The sequence below is a fragment of the Crocodylus siamensis genome, chromosome 4 (genome assembly GCF_052110815.1).
Source record: "Crocodylus siamensis isolate JL-2025a chromosome 4, ASM5211081v1, whole genome shotgun sequence".
NCBI lineage: Eukaryota > Metazoa > Chordata > Crocodylia > Crocodylidae > Crocodylus > Crocodylus siamensis.
Window position 1 is genome coordinate 203257274 of NC_143398.1, and position 18847 is coordinate 203276120.

An 18847-nucleotide genomic window follows, 5' to 3' on the forward strand; every position below is an offset into this window, starting at 1 on the left:
TCCAAAAGTCATCTCCTACTGGAAAAGGTTGGAGGCTACCACCCTAGTCTGAATAAGTCCAGTTCCCTTGGTCTTTCCCATTAAGTCATGTCCCCCCACTGGCCTCACCATTTTTGTTGCCCTCCACTGGACCCTCTCCAATTTGTTGTCATTTTTTTTCTGTAGTGGGCAGTCCAAAACTGAACACAGTACTCCAGATGTGGCCTCAGCAGTGCTGAATAGAGGGGAATAATCACTTCCTTTTGACCTGCTGGCAACACTCCTACTGACCAGTATGCCATTAGCTTTCTTGGCCACAAGGATGCACTGCTCACTTGTATTCAGTTCATTGTCCACTGTATACCCCAGGTCCTTTTTTTGCAGTGGTGCTGCCCAACTAGTTGGCCCCCAGCCTGTACTGGTACATGAGATTGTCCTAAATGAAGGACTTTGCACTTATTGAACCTCATGAGATTCCTTTCAGCCCAATTGTCCAATTTGTCTAGGTTGCTCTGAATCCTAGCCCTGCCCTGCCCTCCAGTGTATCTACTACCCCCCTCAGTTTGGTGTCATCCGCAGACTAGCTGAGTGTACATTCTATGTCATCTTCCAGGTCGTTGATGAAGGCATTGAACAAAATGGCTCCAGGACCTACCCAACTTGATACCGGCTGCCGACTAAACATTGAACCACTGATTAATACCCTCTGAGCTTGATGCCCCAGCCAGTTTTCTGTCTACTGTATAGTCCATTCATCCAGCGCATTCTTTCTTAGCTTGCTTGTAAGAACGTTGTGGGAGACGGTATCAAAAAGTCTTGCTAAAATCAAGGTATATTACATCCAGTGGTCTCCCTGCATCCACAGAGCCAGTCACCTTGTCAGAGAAGGCAATCAGGTTGGTCTGTAAACATTGGGAGACACATAATAGTGCTTAGTGAATGTTAGTGCTTGAATAGCATAACTCCTACATGATGAGAAATTTGACAGGACCTTGAAGTCTTAAACCTAATTCTTCAATATCACAAAAGAAAGAAATGACTTGTTTCACAAGTTGTCTCCCAGTGAATTAGGCCTTAAAAAGTTTTAATCAACTACTGTGTTGGTTTAGTTGTATATCAGTATAACTCCATTAATATTTTTGATGCACCTTGGCTTCAGTAGCTGATAAATATTTGTTTCTCAATTTACTCTGCATTATTTAAAACGTACAACGTGGGCTTAAACCATATGACTTAGTTAATTAAGGCTTTTAATGGTGTGATTTGCTACTGCTACTTATTAGGGCTGTGCAAAGGTTTGGTCCCTCATTCGATTTGGCCTGATTTGGTGGCCGACTCTTCAAATCTGAATCGAATCAGAGAACCCTTCAATATCTCCAAATCGAACTGGAACCCTCCCAGTTGATTTGGAGATTTGGACATAGACACAGCGTTAAATGTCTTTTCTCCATTCCTCTAGGTAGCAGGGGCTCGTGACTGCTGTGATGCTGGGACACGTGGAGTGTCCCACAGAAGCCCAGGGGCTCGGCAGCAGACCCAGAAGCACTTCCAGGTCGACTGGGGAGTGTGCTGGGGGGCCTCCCTGCACCTCCCAGCTCAGTGACTGGTGCCTCTTGGGTCTGGGGGGGCACCCCGGGTCCTGTGGCTGATTTCCGAACTGAAATATTTCTGGTCCGCTTCTGGGTTCACTGCTGAGCATGTGGGATGCTCCATGCGCCCCAGTATTGCAGCAGTCATGAGCCGAACTGGTATGCAGAAAAAACTTTTAAAGCTGTGTCTATGTCTGAATCGCTGATTCTTAGAGTCAGCATCAAATCTTTGGATTCAGCTGAATTGACTCGGGGACAGTGATGCGAATCAGTGAATCAAATCACTGTCCCCAGTTTGGGCCAAATCCAAACCCAAATTAAATAGGCCTGCTTCTCACACCCCTGCTACTTTAGGTTTTACATTGGTATAAATGTCATTGAAAGTTTGTGTTTTTAAAAACATTCAGTATAATTCTGCACTGGATTTAAAATGATGTCTTTTAGGCTTTATTTGATGCCTCATGACTCGTGTAAAATTTATAACCGTTATTACTGTATGTTGCCAATATTTGATGGCTTTTTCTTATAAAGAAGGAATATGATTTTTGAGAATATAGGGCTGATTATAAAATTACTTAAGTAATTTAGGCAATCGGCTTTATTTTGTATCTTTTTAACATCAGGGTGCACATTTTATTTTTAAAATCTTTAAATGTATGTCTTGTGTGTCATGACTTGAAGGCAATTCATTTTTTTTATAGCAAATGTCTACTTTTTGTAGTTCTGCATATTGTAGATGTGTTGTATTTTTACATTCTCAAAGCAGAAATCCCAGTTGATTTGCTGCTGCTGGGAACTGACTTGCTAGGAGGCATATGATGATATCACTTAGCTACACTCAATTGCACCAGCATTTGGTGAACAAAGCATGAGTTGCATCTTGTCCCCCCCAGCATGTGTAATCTTTACATTGGCAATTATAGTGGCATTGTTTGTACTGCTGTAGTTAGCATATGTTGTTTTTTTCCTGTTATCTGCAGCTTTTTCAGTTATTTGTAATGTGTCAAAAATTACTCCTTAAATTTAACAATAGCTGGTATCAGTACCAGGATTTATTTCTGTGTGTGTAAAATGTCTTTGTAACAAATAGCCAAGAAGCTGTTTGTTTCAAATGTTCGTTCATGATGGTTCTACGTGTTTTTTCCTTCTGTGCAACTAAAATTAACTAGAACATTTAAATTTTTTTAATAATGTAGCATAGGCCTTTATTACTTAAATACAAACACCCCCTACTGAGCTATTGAAGTTGAAAAGTAGCGAGTTGCACGTGTGCACCCTTTTAGTCTTATAGATAACATGTCTTAATTGTACACTATGTACAGAATCAACTAGATAATATTTTAAATTGAGGCATTCTCCTTTGGTACATCTTCAGACTACTTGTGTGTGCGTGTACGCACACAATTTTTTTTTGTTTAGCTCAAAGGAATCATTTAAGTTACAGAAATAATCTTTCCAGTTGTTTTGGCATCTTAAAAAACCCCCAAAGAAAACTAAAAAGGCTTTGAGGTTGAAGTTATGGCTAGATCTAGAAGAAGCTTTTTGAATGTGAGAAAAAACTAAAACTATTTCTCCTTACCCCTTTCTTGAATGCTTAGTCCTTTTTTTTTTTAATATTATAAAATTTCTTGTAAATCTGGGTAAGATGTTGTATGAAAGACTTTGCAATCACAAAATTGTTTTTCATCTGTGTCAGCAAAATCATTGCCAGAAGTGAAATAGTTTTCACTAGTAAGACTACCTTTGTTTTGTGTGTTTTGTCATTTTTAGAGTTTCAGGTCATAAAGCAACAAGAGCCAAAGGACAAGAGGTAATTTTATCTGGGTTTGTCCCGTGATCTGTCTCTGAATCTTAAACATCAGTTTTCAGTTGTCATTGTGGAAAACCTAAGTGGAGGAGGAGGATAATACGGATGCTAAATTTAATAATAATAATAATAATAAAAAAGAACGGAATCGCCAGAGTTGCATGTAAATTGGCTGTCATTAAGGCATTTTTTGTTTAGCTTAACATTAAAGAAAAGGTTGTTACCAAAAAGTAGTTTTATTTTAGTTGGATTGCCAGTACCAGAGGAATTTTGTAGGCTTCATCATAAAATCCTCTCCTTTGTGAATGTTCCTTCTTTCTTTATGAGGATCCAGACTATACTATGCACATGTTAAGGGCAAAACCTGAGAGTCTATACTCTAAGAGGAAGACTTCCCCCCCATTGTGCTTGCTTGCACAGAGCAAGAGTGCTGAGCTCTTTAGAGAGCTTGAGAAGGTGGGGGAAAAGGTTGTCAAGGAATTAAACCAGGATTACTGTTTGATGAAGCATTCATGTACATAGGGATGGAGACAGAATGGGGACTGTAGGTAGTAGGAGGTGTTACAACTTACTGCAAAGAGCTGGGATAGTGCTGAGAACCACGTTTAAATTCTCCATTAGTAATTGTATTATAGGACATAGAGGGTAATATCACATGGTTTGGTAAGAATACAAGATATATGTAACTGCAGGTAATAGTAGATAACCACTGCAGCCTTTGTTGGTTCGTCTGGAGGGAGGCTGTACCTTTAAAACTGGTGGTCTACAATCTTAGGATCCTGGGAAAGTAAGCACAAGCAATTTAGTGTTAAAAGTTTCTTTTTCCAATACCCTTGTAAAATAGAGAATGTATTCTATTTACAAATTTACAGATTTGAGGCATAAAGATTCTGTCTTTATCATTCTTGTACAGTAAGTCTAAGAGGAGGGGAAACCAGAATCTTGACCTCCTATCACAGTTGGAACTCAGAGCTTCTCATCTTTGCTTTGGTACCTGGTTTAGAGATGCATGGAATATTATGCAAGATGGTGGAAGCTGGTGGTTATTAATAAAAAGCAAGCTTCTAGGGCAAAGAGCAAAGAAATACATTATAATTTTTGTGCATAAAATGTTTTCATAGGTTTTATTTTTCCTTCCTTATATGGCAAAGAAGTCAAGTCAGTTTGAGGGATAGAAAGTATAAAAATCCAGTAAAAGTAAAGATCCAAAAAGAAAATGAGTCCTGAGAGATTCCACACGAAAAGCTAACTGCAGTGGGAGAGTTGTGGCAGGGAGGCACGCACAGTCACTAATACCATGTACAGGGATCAGGCCAGTTTGGAAGGAAGAGCCTTGGATTTTTCTCGTATGCAAAGAGTAGCAGCATTACAAGCTGGGTTGTTTGTTTTTTTTTTGCAGAAAAAGCCATGGTAAAGAGAGGAAATGTTCATAAAGACATCTGTTTGAAGAAACCACTTGGGAAATAAGAATCTAGGGTTAGACTAAGTATTTGCACAGCATGCAGCAGAGTAGATGGTGGATGTAAGTGAAATTGGGAGTAGATTAGGGGCAAGACCAGACATCCCATTGTGTAGCATAACTACTGTTATCCCTTTCCTTGTGTCTACTACTCAGTACAATGGTATGGAAATAAGTACTATGATGAAGGCTGGTGTGGCAGACAAATTGTCAGATGATACTAGCTACTTTTGAAAAACTACCTGAAAGAGCAACAAAATGCTGCATAAACAACTATACAGTTTTGGTTGTAATAAAAAATTGCCCAAAATATTGTCAATGGACTTAAACAATTGTAGTCGGTAAGAAGCTAAAGAAGTTTGTGATTTTTTTTTTTTTGAGTCCATACAGTTCTAGCAAATCTGATTTGACTGAGTTCTTAAACTATTAAAATCATTCAAAGCATTGTTGTCCAAGAATTTGAGAGTTTGAAATAAAATATTATTGAAAGGATAGGTGAGCTAGTTCGCGCTGTGTGTTACATTGCAACATACTTTTCCTTTTCAGTGGACTTTTAGATAAGTGACTGACCATTGTCCATCAGCACGCGTTGCTGTGAAGCTCTGAAAAAATCTGCGGTAAAATTGCGCTGAGACTTTCCTTTGTCGTGATTTATAATTGATATAAATATTTCTTGCCAGGTTCAGTTAATTATTGTACATTTAGTAAATAACACTTAAGTTATGACCATCAGGCACATCTAAATATGCGCTTTACTTCAGAGTAGATTAATTAGCTCCACAGTAAAGTGTCACCGTCTACATATGAGCCCATATTAGGGTGCAGTAAACTAACTCCGCTGTAGGATAGTACAGTCTGGAACAAGTCCTATCCTATAGTAGAGTATTTATGTGCACTGAAATGCACATGTAGATGGTGACTGGGGGCTGCCTGCTGACTAGCCCTGTATTGAAACACCCTTGTGCCCCAGCCAGCCCCTCTGTTGAACTGGGGTGGACCAGGCTAACACCCAGCCCTCTGCCAGCTGGGGCTGTTCCACCCCAGCTCAACTTGCTGTAGTCTTGGGCACACATGTAAACACTGTGCCCAGGAGCAATACTTATGGGAAGATTCTGAATATTGGTAGTGCAGCCTTCAAAACAAGACGCTCCCATTTCTGTTTTGGAAGCTTTAGGAAGCATCGGGTTAGAGCCATGGATCTTCAAATGTTGCCTTGACTAATGAAAATAAAATTTTTTTTACACACATGCTGGCACTACTTGGTTAAATTTGTAGGTTTGTATTTTCAACAGCTACTTTTGTGTTCAGTTTTTCCTGCTTTTATTGGTGTTTTTACACCCCCATGATCTATAAATAGTCCCATTAGTTGTTTGTACTTTCTCTGATTAGAATTCATCATTCTAATATTTCTGATGTCTGGACATCATTTGTCCAAATTGTTAGCAGTCGCATTTTTATTAACCTAGTCACAGTCCACAGAAGAACTGAGGCTAACAAACTCAGGCTTAGTTCAAAACACATTTCCCACCCCCAGAATGGATAAAACAAAAAAATATCTGAAGGACAACACCTTTAACTGTGTAGCAGCATCCAGTGCCATTCTATTTATAGATGGAACTTGTTAAGTTTCCTCAGCAGGTACTTAAAGCTATGACCTTGTAGGCCAGAAACAAGAGAGCTGCCTACTGAGCTACAAGGGCAATCTCTCAGTTCTAAAGAAGATACAGAGAAATTTCTAATATACTGTACTATAAGTCACAAAGTACTTGACCGGTTACTTTCCCCCCCCCATGACATTATGTAGGTTACCCCCCACCCCCTTTTTTTGTTGTAGTTGTCATCAGCATTTTCTGAGTCATCAGCATTATCTGAGTTGCATGTAACTACTTTTATTAGTCATTTTTAAAATTATTATTATATGTAGGCAACACAGCAATTTTGTGTACTTTCTATAGATTTTGTTTGGGATTGTCAGTATATTACAGCCATAATACAAGTGTTGCTCAAATGAATCTTGCTTATTAACAATTTTTTTTTTTCCTTATTCAAAAGGATGCCTTTTTCAGGGTGGGATGGATGCTAGATGTTCCTGTCAAAGCTGCAAGTCAGTAACAGCCTGCTTTTAGATACAGATCATTTCATATGTTCACTTCTTGAATGCATGTTTGTGTGTCTTGCCTTGGTCTCTTTAGAAAGCTTGAGGGACAAACTCCTTCACCTTTTTTCTTGGCAACATGTTATAAATCTGTGGGTGATAAACTTGAGAATGCAATCTCCTCTGGCTGGAAGAATGTACAATGAGTTTACTCGAGAAGAGTTTCATTGCTACCCATTGGAGAAGGGTTGCAAAAGCATTCTAACTAGCCAAAGGTGTATCAAAACGAATTGGTGGCTGTGGCAACATCATCTGTTTGTACCTTCTGTTCTGCATAAAGAGAGAACCTCCAGGTCCAAGTTTCAGCAGGACCACTGGAGCACCCCATTCAAAATCCCCAGCTCTAGCTGCAGCTGATACCCAATGTTTCCAAGGAAAATGTAGCAGGAGAATGGGTAGAAAATTCCCTCTCAGCCTCATGCGAAGCCTGAGTGATGGATAGTAGGAGCCAGAAGTGTGTTTAGGAACCTAACTTCTTGATGCCTTTCAAAATAAAATTAAAGCTTAGATGACTAAATTCCTTTTTGGATCTGGCTCCCAGGCTAGAAGCCTGTGATGTGCCTGTTTTTTGAGTTGGGGAAACTAGAATGGCAGTAATGTATGAAGCTCGCAGAAAGCACATCAGGAGTTTATTTTATTTACACATACAAATCCAAAAACATACCATTTTTTGCTCACTTAGTACCTGTGGAAATAAAATTCCTTTTAAAGGCAGATAGTCATTGTGATTCTTTGGGGCCAACTTGAATGATAAAGTAGCTTCACTGCAATATATAGCTGATATTAATATGGGCAAGTCAGATCTTGCTTTTTTTTTTTTTTGTATTCTTCCATAGCATACGCTGCATAGTTCTAGTCTGCCTCAGAATATGGTTCTAATACTCTAGGGCTTCTATGATGAGAGAAATTTTCTTTCCGTTGATTTCCACTAAAAGGTCATTATTAGTGCTCCACCTCTCGTTATTTGAGCAATTTGTAACTTCATTGTTGTAGTTAAAAGGACCTTTTTTAAAAAGGTTAAGCAGTTGTTCCTGAAATTAAGTTTTCCTTTTTGATTTCTGAAATGAAAGGTTCATATTTAACAGCAGTGTCTGAATAAACATACATATAGTTTATTCAAGGAAATCTAGTTTGCTTCTAGTTGTCTCAGCATATATAGTTTTATATATCCTAGTTCAGTCTTTCCTGGGAATCTTTTTCAAGCTACAAACCCAATGCCTGGGCTCTTCTCAAACCCAGTGCCTGGGCTGAGATTCAGCTCAGTTTTAGACTGTGCCTCCAGACCCAGGCTCTACTAGAAGTTTTTTCCTCAGTAGGTCCCTTATATAATAACTAGATGTGCACCAATACATCTGTCCATGCGGTATTGGCACTGATGAAAGAAAAATTGACATTATTGGCAATTGAATTTTTTTGGCTGATAAATAGCACGTATATGCATGGTGCCAGGAATGCAGCCTGGCAGCTTGGAGAGCAGCATCCAGCTGGTAAGTCTGTTGGGGGGTGTGGGAGAAGGAAGGGGTGTAGAGAGCAGATCAAGGTCCCTGTGGTGAGGGAGGGAGTGGGGCTGGGGCAGGCGCAGATGCTGCCCAGCCAGGGCAGAGTAGGGCATGGGATAGAGCCATGAGTGGTGGCTTCTGCTGCCTTGTCCACCTCCAGGGGAGGCATGGGGAGCATGTGCCCCCTGGATCTGTGCATGGGGCAAGGGTGGGCTGCCTTTCTGGGCTGGGACCGGGGGTGGTGCTATGCTCTTCCCAGTGGGGTGTTGGGCCAGGGCTGCCTCGGGATGGGCAGCAGTGGCACTGAGAGGTGGGGCTACGGGGTGGACTGCAGCCATTCCAAAATTCATCATAGTCCCCCCCCAAACCTCCTCTTCCCAGCATTGCTGCCTGCCCTGAGTGCAACCCCAGTGCAACCTCCACTCCAGAAAAAGCCTGGTGTCGCCCTTGCCCCGTATGCAGATCCGGGGGGTGCATGGCCCTATGCCTCCCCTGGGGGTGTGCACAGTGGTGAGAGCTGCCTGCCTCCCCTCCCCACACCCCCTGGACTAGCTCCTTGTGACTCCATCCCCCACCCTGACCCAGCTGTGCAGTGCCTGCACCCACCCTCCACTGTGGAGGCCTTGATCTGTCCCTAGTCTTGCTCCTTCCCCCTTCCTCCGCACAGACTTACCAGCCAAATGCTAGTCTGGGCTTCTGGGCTTCCATATCGGTATTGGTAAGTCTGACCTTGCTGAGCTTATTCAGAAGCAGCTATCATTATTTGGGATGAAGCTGTCATTATTTGGGCTCACTGGTACTTGCTGAAGGCTGTAGAATAGACTCTGCTAGATTTACTGCAGAGCAATCTGCCTTTTGGTGGCAAGGTGATAGTGCTTGGGGGTGATTTTTAGCAAATCCTGCCTGTTGTGAAAAATGTCTTACAGCCACAAATAGTAGAGGCATGCTTGAAGCGATCTGAGTTGTGAAACCACTTCCAGATTTTCCAACATCGTGAGAACATGCGAATGCGTAAGGGAGGTTTTGATGTAAGAAGTGCAAAATACGCTCAACGGCTTTTGGATTTGGGAAATGGCAAAGTTTCAAATATTGACGAAATCATTACCCTGCCTCCTGAGCTCTGCATGCCTCTGGATCTCTCAGCAATAATAGAATGGACATTTCCAAATCTACTGGATAATTATCGAAAACATCTGAAAGAGCTGCAGGAGACCTTTGCCATTCGTGGGGGCATACGTCCCTGGGGCTCCCCTGCGGCTCTTGCTCCTGAGTGCTGCGGTGGCTGCTCCGAGTGCTGCCATGGCTGCCTTGGGGGTAGAAGATGCTCCTGCCACCTCCCTCCACATCCCCTGTGCTTGCTGTCCACCTGCCTCCTGGCTCTGTCCTCCTCCACAAATATTTGAATATACAAATCCGGAGTTTACAAATAGCAAGCGCTTCCTGTATTTTGGTGCCCTATTACTGTTGTACAGGAGATCAACAGTGCTATTGTGGAAAAATTTCCAGGCCAAGAATGGGTTTGTACAAGCACAGATGCTCTTTCAGAGGATGAAAGTGTTATGGCTGTGCCAGTTGAGTACCTGAATTCCATGGAGATGTCAGGTTTGCCTCCAAATCAGCTCCACCTTAAGCCTGGGTACTCATGCTTCTGTGAAACCTTGCCCCAAAGGATGGTCTGTGCAATGGAATATGCAACTACTGGCATAATCAGTCATCAACAGCGGACTGCTTGAGGCAAAAATTGTTGGATCAGAAAGAATAGTACTAATTCCTCAGATGTCACTGAAGTCATCTGACAACACATTGTCGACATGTCCATGTGAATGGAAGTTCTCTGTGCAGGTGGCATTCGGTATGACCATCAATAAAGGCCAGGGGCTTTAAAAAGACATTAAAAAGAGTGTTCCTTCGGGATCCTGTCTTCACCCATGGACAACTATATGTGGCTGCTTCCACCCAGAAAACATCTGATTTGCAGTGACTGTTGACTTGAGTAACAAAATCAGAAATGTTGTGTAATGGTTGTGTTGTAAAGCTCTTACAGTAAGGAAATGTGATGTTTCAGGATTTTGTGTATGTGGAAGTGTTGTGGAGCTGTTGAAATACAATAAAAAGTGATCTCAAGCAAAAATTGGCTCATTGGATTTTTATGGAAACAACACTGCACGGGGCATCTAGTAACTAACTCATTATTGGTTCTTATGTGCCATTCTTGTGTTACAGAATCATACTGTGCACTAAATATTTTCAGTAAAATTTATTTTTTTCAAAACTCTCTAGTAGCATCTCATTTGCTTATGTGAGAATTCCGGCTTGACTGCTGTAGGTTATACATGCCCTAATTATGGTTTTATAGACTTGGAACTTAATTTTCCTTGGGATGAGCTTGGATGACTAGCTTGTGCAGTGCAAAGTAGGCTCTTTTCCCTGCTTCTATTTTTCCTTTAGTTTCTTACTTTATATTACTATCTTGTACTGTCCTAGAGCCTAAATACTTGAAGTGGGTCCTTTGCTCAAAATTTGTGTTGTATATTGTTATGTGAAATTCCTGATTTACTGCTGTCCTGTTTTCCAGAAGATACTGTGTTTTATCCATGGTCAGTTGTAATCCAGTTTTCTTTGGTTCCTTTGTTTGATTATGCAGAGTTTCTGTATCATCTATATTTTCACTTTTGAGTGCTATGTCATCAGTGTATATGAGGACTCTATGCTCTCCATTCAACTGAACTCCTCCCCTCATGTTATTTATACTCCTAATTACTTTTTCCAGTACCATGTTGAATAAGATCAGGCACAAATCATCTTCTGGGAGCTGTATTCAATAAGAAAATTCTGGCACAGTTTCTTTAAAGCTGCAATATTTATTTATCCAGAGTAGTATAAGAAAAGGTAAAGAATATTAAGTCTCCATACATATTTTACCAAAGCTTAGAATTTTCCTCAATACTTAAGTAGACCTGACTTTTTCCTGGTATCTTCAGCATCTGGGAGAGAAAAGATGGGTTTTTTTTCCCAGCAGTCCTCTCAACATCTGGGCTGAGTCTTTCAATCTTGTATCTACCTGCTTAACTTTTTTCTGGTAGTATTCTTTACCCAAGTAACATGCAGGGGTTGCCAGCCAGCCTACTTACTAGATTGTGAGGTCAGGATAAACTTGAAAGGAGTTGATGCCACATGTAAATATTGGTTTGGGATAATTTACGCCATTACATTTTGGCCTTCTGTGGAAGCACATAAACTGCTCAGAGTTGTTAACTGTAGCCATGTAACAGAGTCTGAGGCTATATCAACTAGCATGCATCATACTCCTAAAAACCATACAGAAAACTGAAATCTTCATTTTATCCTTTAAAAAATATTTTTATTGTTAAACACTTTCAAGGGAAAACTTTTTTGTTCTTTATTTTATGTTATTTTTTTTAATCACTTGAGCCATGCCATTTACTAGCTTAGAAATTATGAAACTATGAAATTCATTTCTGTAAATGGAAGCTGAATGTTTGGTTTAATTTTTGAAGTGAGGTTCTTGGAGTCTGCATTTCAGAAGAAATTTTCTATGAACATATTTTTTCAGGCTAAATATCTATGGAAGAAAATTTTCTTCCTTGTAGTCTCTCTCTCTTGAATTGATGTATACTTGAGGCATACAAAGTAGTAAGTTTTTAAGTTGCAGATGTCATTGTCTTGTACCATATTTGCTGTCTGAAGCCTGTCTCCATGTTGCTACATGTGCACATCCTTATCCATAAGATTTGCATGCCCATCTTTACCTACTCAGTTGCTTTGTAGTTATTTAGTATAGAATTTAAAGCTGATTGAGATTAACTGAGTGTTGTTTAGGATAATTGTTTAAAGCTGTTCTCATTATTTTAGTTTGTGTGGCAATGGTGTCCATATTTCTTGCATCAAAAGCTTTCAGCAGTGTTGGCTCCTGTCTTTCAGTGATGCTGTAGTGTGGGGGAACTAATATTAAAGAATTTTTGGAGATATTCTGCTTTCATATTTCAGGCCATAATATCCTTTTTTTCTTTTATATGAATAAGCCTAATGTGGGAACACCCCACCCTCACCAGGAGACATTTCTAGACATTCTAATGGGTAGTGGAATACATAACTTTCAATGGGTAGTGGTACTACTGGAGGCTTTCTTAACTATTTTATAGAGAAGATGACTTGGATTATATTCTTCAGCCTCGTAAGAATCTTACTGTACAGTACTTGAAGAATCTTACAACATAAAATGTAGTTTTCTGTGTTAGTCTGTCTATGTAAAATGTAAATCATTTTAGGAAATGAAATATAAGCTCTGAGTGAGTAGAGTGTAAAGTTTTGCCCCTCTCATCTCATGACAGGGTAGTTAGTGCTAAAGACTGACAAAATGTAGAAATCTGCAATGGCTAATACTTGAGATTTGTGTTCCTGAAACTGGAGAAATTAAATAGAAGGTAAGAAGTGCTAGCAGCAGACTGCTTAACAGTGGGTAGATGACAAATTATCATATGCAGATTTGATTTCATCTAGGGAGTTTAATTTTGAATGATTACTTCTTATGATCTAAAGTATGTAGCACTCATTCTAGAAAATAAGTCTGAGAGTCTGGGAAGCACCAAGAGTGATGTGGAATTGATATTCAATGCATCCTATATACCTAGAGCTGTTTTTTCTAGAATTGTTATTTGCTGAATTATGGGTAGCATTGGAAATCATGAGTGGTCTGGGGAATCCCTGAGAAAAGTGGAGCAGGTGACTGTTAAAAACCTTTGGTCCTGTACTTTTCCTGGCATCGTCTAATGAACACATGAGCTTTTTAATATAAGATCTTAGTAGACTATGAACATAGAAAAGTAGATTTTTTTTTTGGACTGATATATAATAACATTACAACATTTGAAATTATGCTTTAATTATATACCGGGGGTGGGGGAGGTGTGTGTGTGATGTCTTTTTGGTATCGATCTAGTTAAAGATATATATATATTTTTTTAATATATGAAAATTTATCAGAAACCTATCCAACTTCTTTTTTTGTGAATAAGCACAGAGCTGTTTTATAAATGCTTTCTTGCATTTCAGATCTTTTACCACTTGTATTCAAAACTATTTCTTTTTACAAGCATGGCGAAATATGTATTCTTCATTTTGGAGTTTGCATAAATTCTAAAGTGTCAAGTTTTTAAGTAAGCTATTAATGTTTAAAGCCAAGAGATTGCACACATTCCTGCAAGCTTGATACAGCTCTAAAAAAAATTGCTTATGAGAACTTTTCCTGTCTTCTGACTTTTGTGTGTTTTTGTTTGTTTTTGAAATGTCATCCTTAGTATTGCATAGCTAAACACTTGTTGAATCCTGCAATTAGACTTATATTTTTGTTTGAATTTTCTCTAAAATGACCTTTCTGCTGACTCAGTCTGTCAGTTGTTGGCCTTTTACATACCAGGCTGTGGAAGACGTATTCTAGAGTGAAATATGCCCTTGCTTTTTGTGATGAACAGTTTGTCATAGTGTCTGATTTTAAAGCTGATTGTTTTGACATTTTGAAAAACGGAAACTAAATTTTCATACAATTTTCATACCTAGACCTGCATTTAATACCAAACTAATAGCCATATTAGCACTACTAATTATATAGTTAATACTAATAAAAACAAACCAACAGGTGAATATACCTCTCATAGCTATATAGTTTCATAGTTTCTAGGGTTGGAAGGGACCTGAGTAGATCATCTAGTCCGACCCCCCGCTGTGGCAGGAAACAATACTGGGGTCAAACAACCCCAGCAAGATGTTCATCTAATCTCCTCTTAAAAACCCCAGCGTAGGAGCTAGGACCACCTCTCTTGGAAGTTGGTTCCAGATCCTAGCCGCCCTGACCGTGAAGTAGTGCTAGTGGTTCTTGATATCTAGCCTAAACCTACCTTCTGCCAGCTTGTGACCATTATTCCTGGTCACTCCTGGCGGTGCTCGGGGGAACAGGGACTCTCCCAATGCCCGTTGATTCCCCCTGGCTAGTTTATAACAGGCCACAAGATCCCCCCTCAGCCTTCTCTTTTGGAGACTGAACAGGTTCAGGTCCCGTAGCCTCTCCTCATAGGGCCTGCCCTGCTGTCCCCTGATCATGCGAGTGGCCCTCCTCTGGACCCTCTTGATGCTGTCCACATCCCTCTTGAAGTGTGGCACCCAGAACTGGACGCAGTACTCCAGTTGCGGCCTGACCAGTGCCGCATACAGGGGGAGGAACACCTCTTTGGACCTGCTCGAGATGCATCTGTGGATGCATGAGAAGGTACGGTTGGCCTTCCTGACTGCCTCCCACACTGCCGGCCCATGTTCATCTTGGAGTCAATTATGATTCCAAGATCCTTTTCTGCCTCCGTGCTGACAAGAGGGGAGTTCCCCAACCTGTAGGTAGGGTGCCGGTTGTTCCTCCCCAGGTGCATCACCTTGCACTTGTCTGTGTTGAATCCCATCCTATTCACATCTGCCCACCCTTGTAGCCTGTCTAGGTCTGATTGAAGCCTGATGCTACCTTCTAGTGTGCCCACGTCCCCCCACATCTTAGTGTCATCAGTAAATTTGAACAGGGTGCTTTTTACCCCCTCGTCCAAATCACTGATGAAAATGTTGAACAGTGCGGGCCCGAGGACCGAGCCCTGCGGAACCCCACTGCCCACGTCCTTCCAGGTTGAGAAGGACCCATCCACTACCACCCTCTGGGTGCGGCCCTCCAGCCAGTTGGCGACCCAATTGACCGTGTGGGTGTCAGCACCACAGTCCCCTAGTTTCTTAATGAGAACAGGGTGAGAGACGGTGTCGACTGCCTTCTGGAAGTCCAGGAAGACTATGTCCACTGCTACTCCCACATCTAATCTGGTAACCTGATCATAGAAGGCCACCTGGTTGGTCTGGCAGGACCTGCCACTGATGAACCCGTGTTGGTTGCCCCTAAGCATGCAGTCCCCAGTTGGCCCCTCATGGATGTGTGCCAGCATAATTTTCTCAAACAGCTTGCCTAGGTTCGAGGTAAGACTGACTGGTCTATAGTTTCCTGGGTCCTCGTTCCTCCCCTTTTTGAAGATGGGAACCACACTGACCCTCTTCCAGTCCTCTGGGACCACATCAGAGCACCACGAGTGCTCATAGAGCTGTGCCAGGGGTTCTTCAATGACCTCGGCCAATTCCTTAAGGACGTCCAGGCTGGCTGACTTAAACATGTCCAGCCCCTCCAGAAGCCCCCTAACTAGTTCCATGCTAACCTTTGGTCCAGGTGTGCCTCCCCTGGAGCCTGAGGAGGGCCCAGCAGGGAGGTGGCTGTTCTGGTCCCTACTTAGGAAGACAGGCAAAGAAATGGTTAAACATTTTAAATATGTAACAAGCTTAGACGCTGTCAGTTAGGATATTTTGAATGTGTTACATTAACACAGGCAATGGACTGTGGACCTCCCAGAGGTATGTGAACTTTCTTCCTCTGTTACACTAACTTATATTTCCTCTATTGGTATTGCCATAACAGATAAAATTCTACCTCTGTGTTTGTTGTATTATTAGTTATCTGATACTTTCTGAATGTAGCAATAATTTTCAAACTTATTTCACTTTAAAACCATTTTCATGCTTTTGATTTTTTTTTCTGTACTTCATCTCCTAAACTGATCAAGTCAAGAGCACTGAAAAAATAATCTTTCTGGTGCTGGTCCATATGCATATTTCTGCAGTGACTGAATGTAAACCTCAAGTATTTGAGCCTTTGAAACTCTTTGCCCTGAAGTACCCATGCAATGCACACATACCTTGCCTCTCTTTGGGCTCTGCACAGGTGGACAGTGTGCTGCCTGCACTTCAGTTGACTCAACCACCTAGGCTAGATACAGAGCTTCTGCAACCTGCTCAAAACATGTCTGAATTAAAGCCTTTCAAAAATATCTACACTCCTTTATTTTTTTTCTTTTGTATCCTCTTGAAGAGTTACAGCTTTTACTTTCTTTATTATTTTTCAATGTTACTTTTATGTTTTGGCCTTTGTCATCCTCTTTGAGACCTCAGGTTTCATTATTACAACATTGTCAGTAGTGGTATTATTCTCATAAATGTGGCTGCATACTTCAGCCAGGTGAAGTTCAGTTTTCTTCCTTATACTACTCAAACACCCTTTCTGTCATAACTCCCCCCCTCCCCCCACTTTCTTGCCAGTCATTGTAGCTTTTATCTCAGATTTTCGGCATTTTAAGCTGTCCATCCTGCAGCAAAATCATGCCAGCTGTGGATGAAATATTAAGTGTCTCTAATGTGTCTGCCCAGCCACTAGGAACACACTTTTTAGTACAAAGTCTATGCACATGTAAAAGCCTGCCAAAAATTGCTTAATGCATACTTAAATTTAGTCTCATTTAAATGCATGTGTAGACATGCCCTAAGAGTCATCCCTTGGGAATGGATGTGAATGTTTTTCCCTGGCAAGGGGAAAGGATAACTACAACATATGCAAAAGAGAATCCTGTTTCTCCCCTCTCACCAGTTGGTGGCCTTTGTGCTTTTCCTATGTGGGTAGGGAACTAGTCTTTGATCTGCTGATTAGCCAAAGCTTCAAATCAACGTCCTGGAGCTAAAAGCAGTATGCCAAGCTTACTAGATATTCTTATATAATATCCCTGGACATTCTGTTCAGACCATATACCATTGACACAGTGTAGACATCATCAAATGATGTACAAGATTTTCTTCTCCATGTATGGAGGCAGCCAATGAAAGTAATGCATCTTAGGCCTTTGCAAAGTGTCAAGTATTTGCTTCAGATTCGGATTCAGCCGACTCAGAGGGACAGTGATTTAATTCAGAGATTTGAATCTCTGTCCTGATTTGATTTGGCCAAATCAGATCCGAAGATTTGGTGCTGCTTTGGAGATTCAGCCATAGACTAAACAGGCAGCAGTCCTCACCATAGTGGACACAGCTGCCTTCAGCTGGTAAGTCTGTTGTGGTAGGCGGAGGGGGGAGGGAAAGGGTGTAGGGGAGGGATTGGGGCTGGGGCTGGGACAAGCTGCCCAGCTGGGGTGGGGAGCGTGAGACTCGGGGAGCGGGGCAGGAGGGTGTGGGATGTGGGCACAGAAGCACTATGCCCTGCTGCTGCTTGCCCAGCCAGGGTAGCGGGGGCGGGATGTGGGCACGGCTCGCTCTGGGCAAAAGGGGGTAAACGGCAGCAGGGCATAGCCTGCTGCTTGTCCAGCTGGGGCAGAGGATGTGGGTGCTGTCACCACATGCCCACCCGGGGTGGTGGGGCGGGTGCTGCTGCTGCTCTGCTTGCCCAGCTGGAGGCAGCTGTGTCCAGCATGGTGAGGGCTGCTGCGGAATCTCCAAAGTGGCACCAAATCTTTTCCAAATATTTTCGGAGGCTTCTGATTTCGATTTGGAGCTTTTAATTGGTCTCCTGATTCGATTTGGATTCGGACATTGTCACCAAATTGGGCCGAATCTCTTCCAAATCAAATCAGCTACTGAAGCTTCGCACAGCCCTAATGCATCTGTAATCAAATAATGGTACTGTGCTTCCAGGCCATTGGAATACCAGACCAGACAGTCTTGGTATATACATCTCCCAGTACTGACAGTGGAAATTAGGAACTTCCTTTTCAGGACATCTTGTTTTAGAGGTACCCAGAGATGGATCTGTTTTGCTTTAGAAATAAACCAAAAGTACCAATGCTTTTGCTTCAGGAAGGGACTTTAGACTTGGCTTGCTTCATTGATGCTTTTCCCATCCCATGGTGAGAGAAAGTTATATGCCACATCTAGATTTCTAATTCTTCAAAGGCTTTTGAAGGTGAGACTGAATTCTGCACAACTATCTTGCTGGCTCTGCCCTGTCCTGATTGAGTCAGTTTTGGTTTCAAGACCTCTTCTCTCAGTGAAGATACTCCAGCTGCATTTACATGTCCTGATTCCAGCAGCATGGATGCTGGATGGCTTTTGGAAGAAGAAAAGGCTATTCTTCTCCTGTCTCATACATAGTAGAAAAAAACTCAACTAGCTAGACTAGGTTTACATCCTAGTGTCATTCATGAAAAACTCTCCTATTTCCTGTTTCATGGACTGCTTTCTAGAGATGAAGCATTCCTTTACTCAGCTGTGGTTTATCTGGTTGCCACTGGAAGATTAACCTGCCTTCTTTGACCCAGCCACTGAAATTCTTGAGGTTGTTTCCTGCCTATGAGAGATCCAGTTTCTTACTGGGCCCTGAACTTAGTCTTTGCATACCTGATGGCATGCTATTTGGAGAGAGAGGAAGTTTGCTGTATTAGTCTGAAGTCAGTCAGAAGTCAGGATAGATTGCTATTTGAACTCATGGAAACCACGTTTGTTGCTCCA

At 41.6% G+C, this 18847-nt stretch overlaps 1 protein-coding gene across 2 annotated transcripts in view; it reads left to right on the plus strand.

The window, feature by feature from the left end:
- The window catches only part of OLA1 (Obg like ATPase 1), a 176762-nt gene that overhangs the window by 50730 nt on the left and 107185 nt on the right, over positions 1-18847 (plus strand). The gene's annotated exons all lie outside the window — the stretch shown is intronic.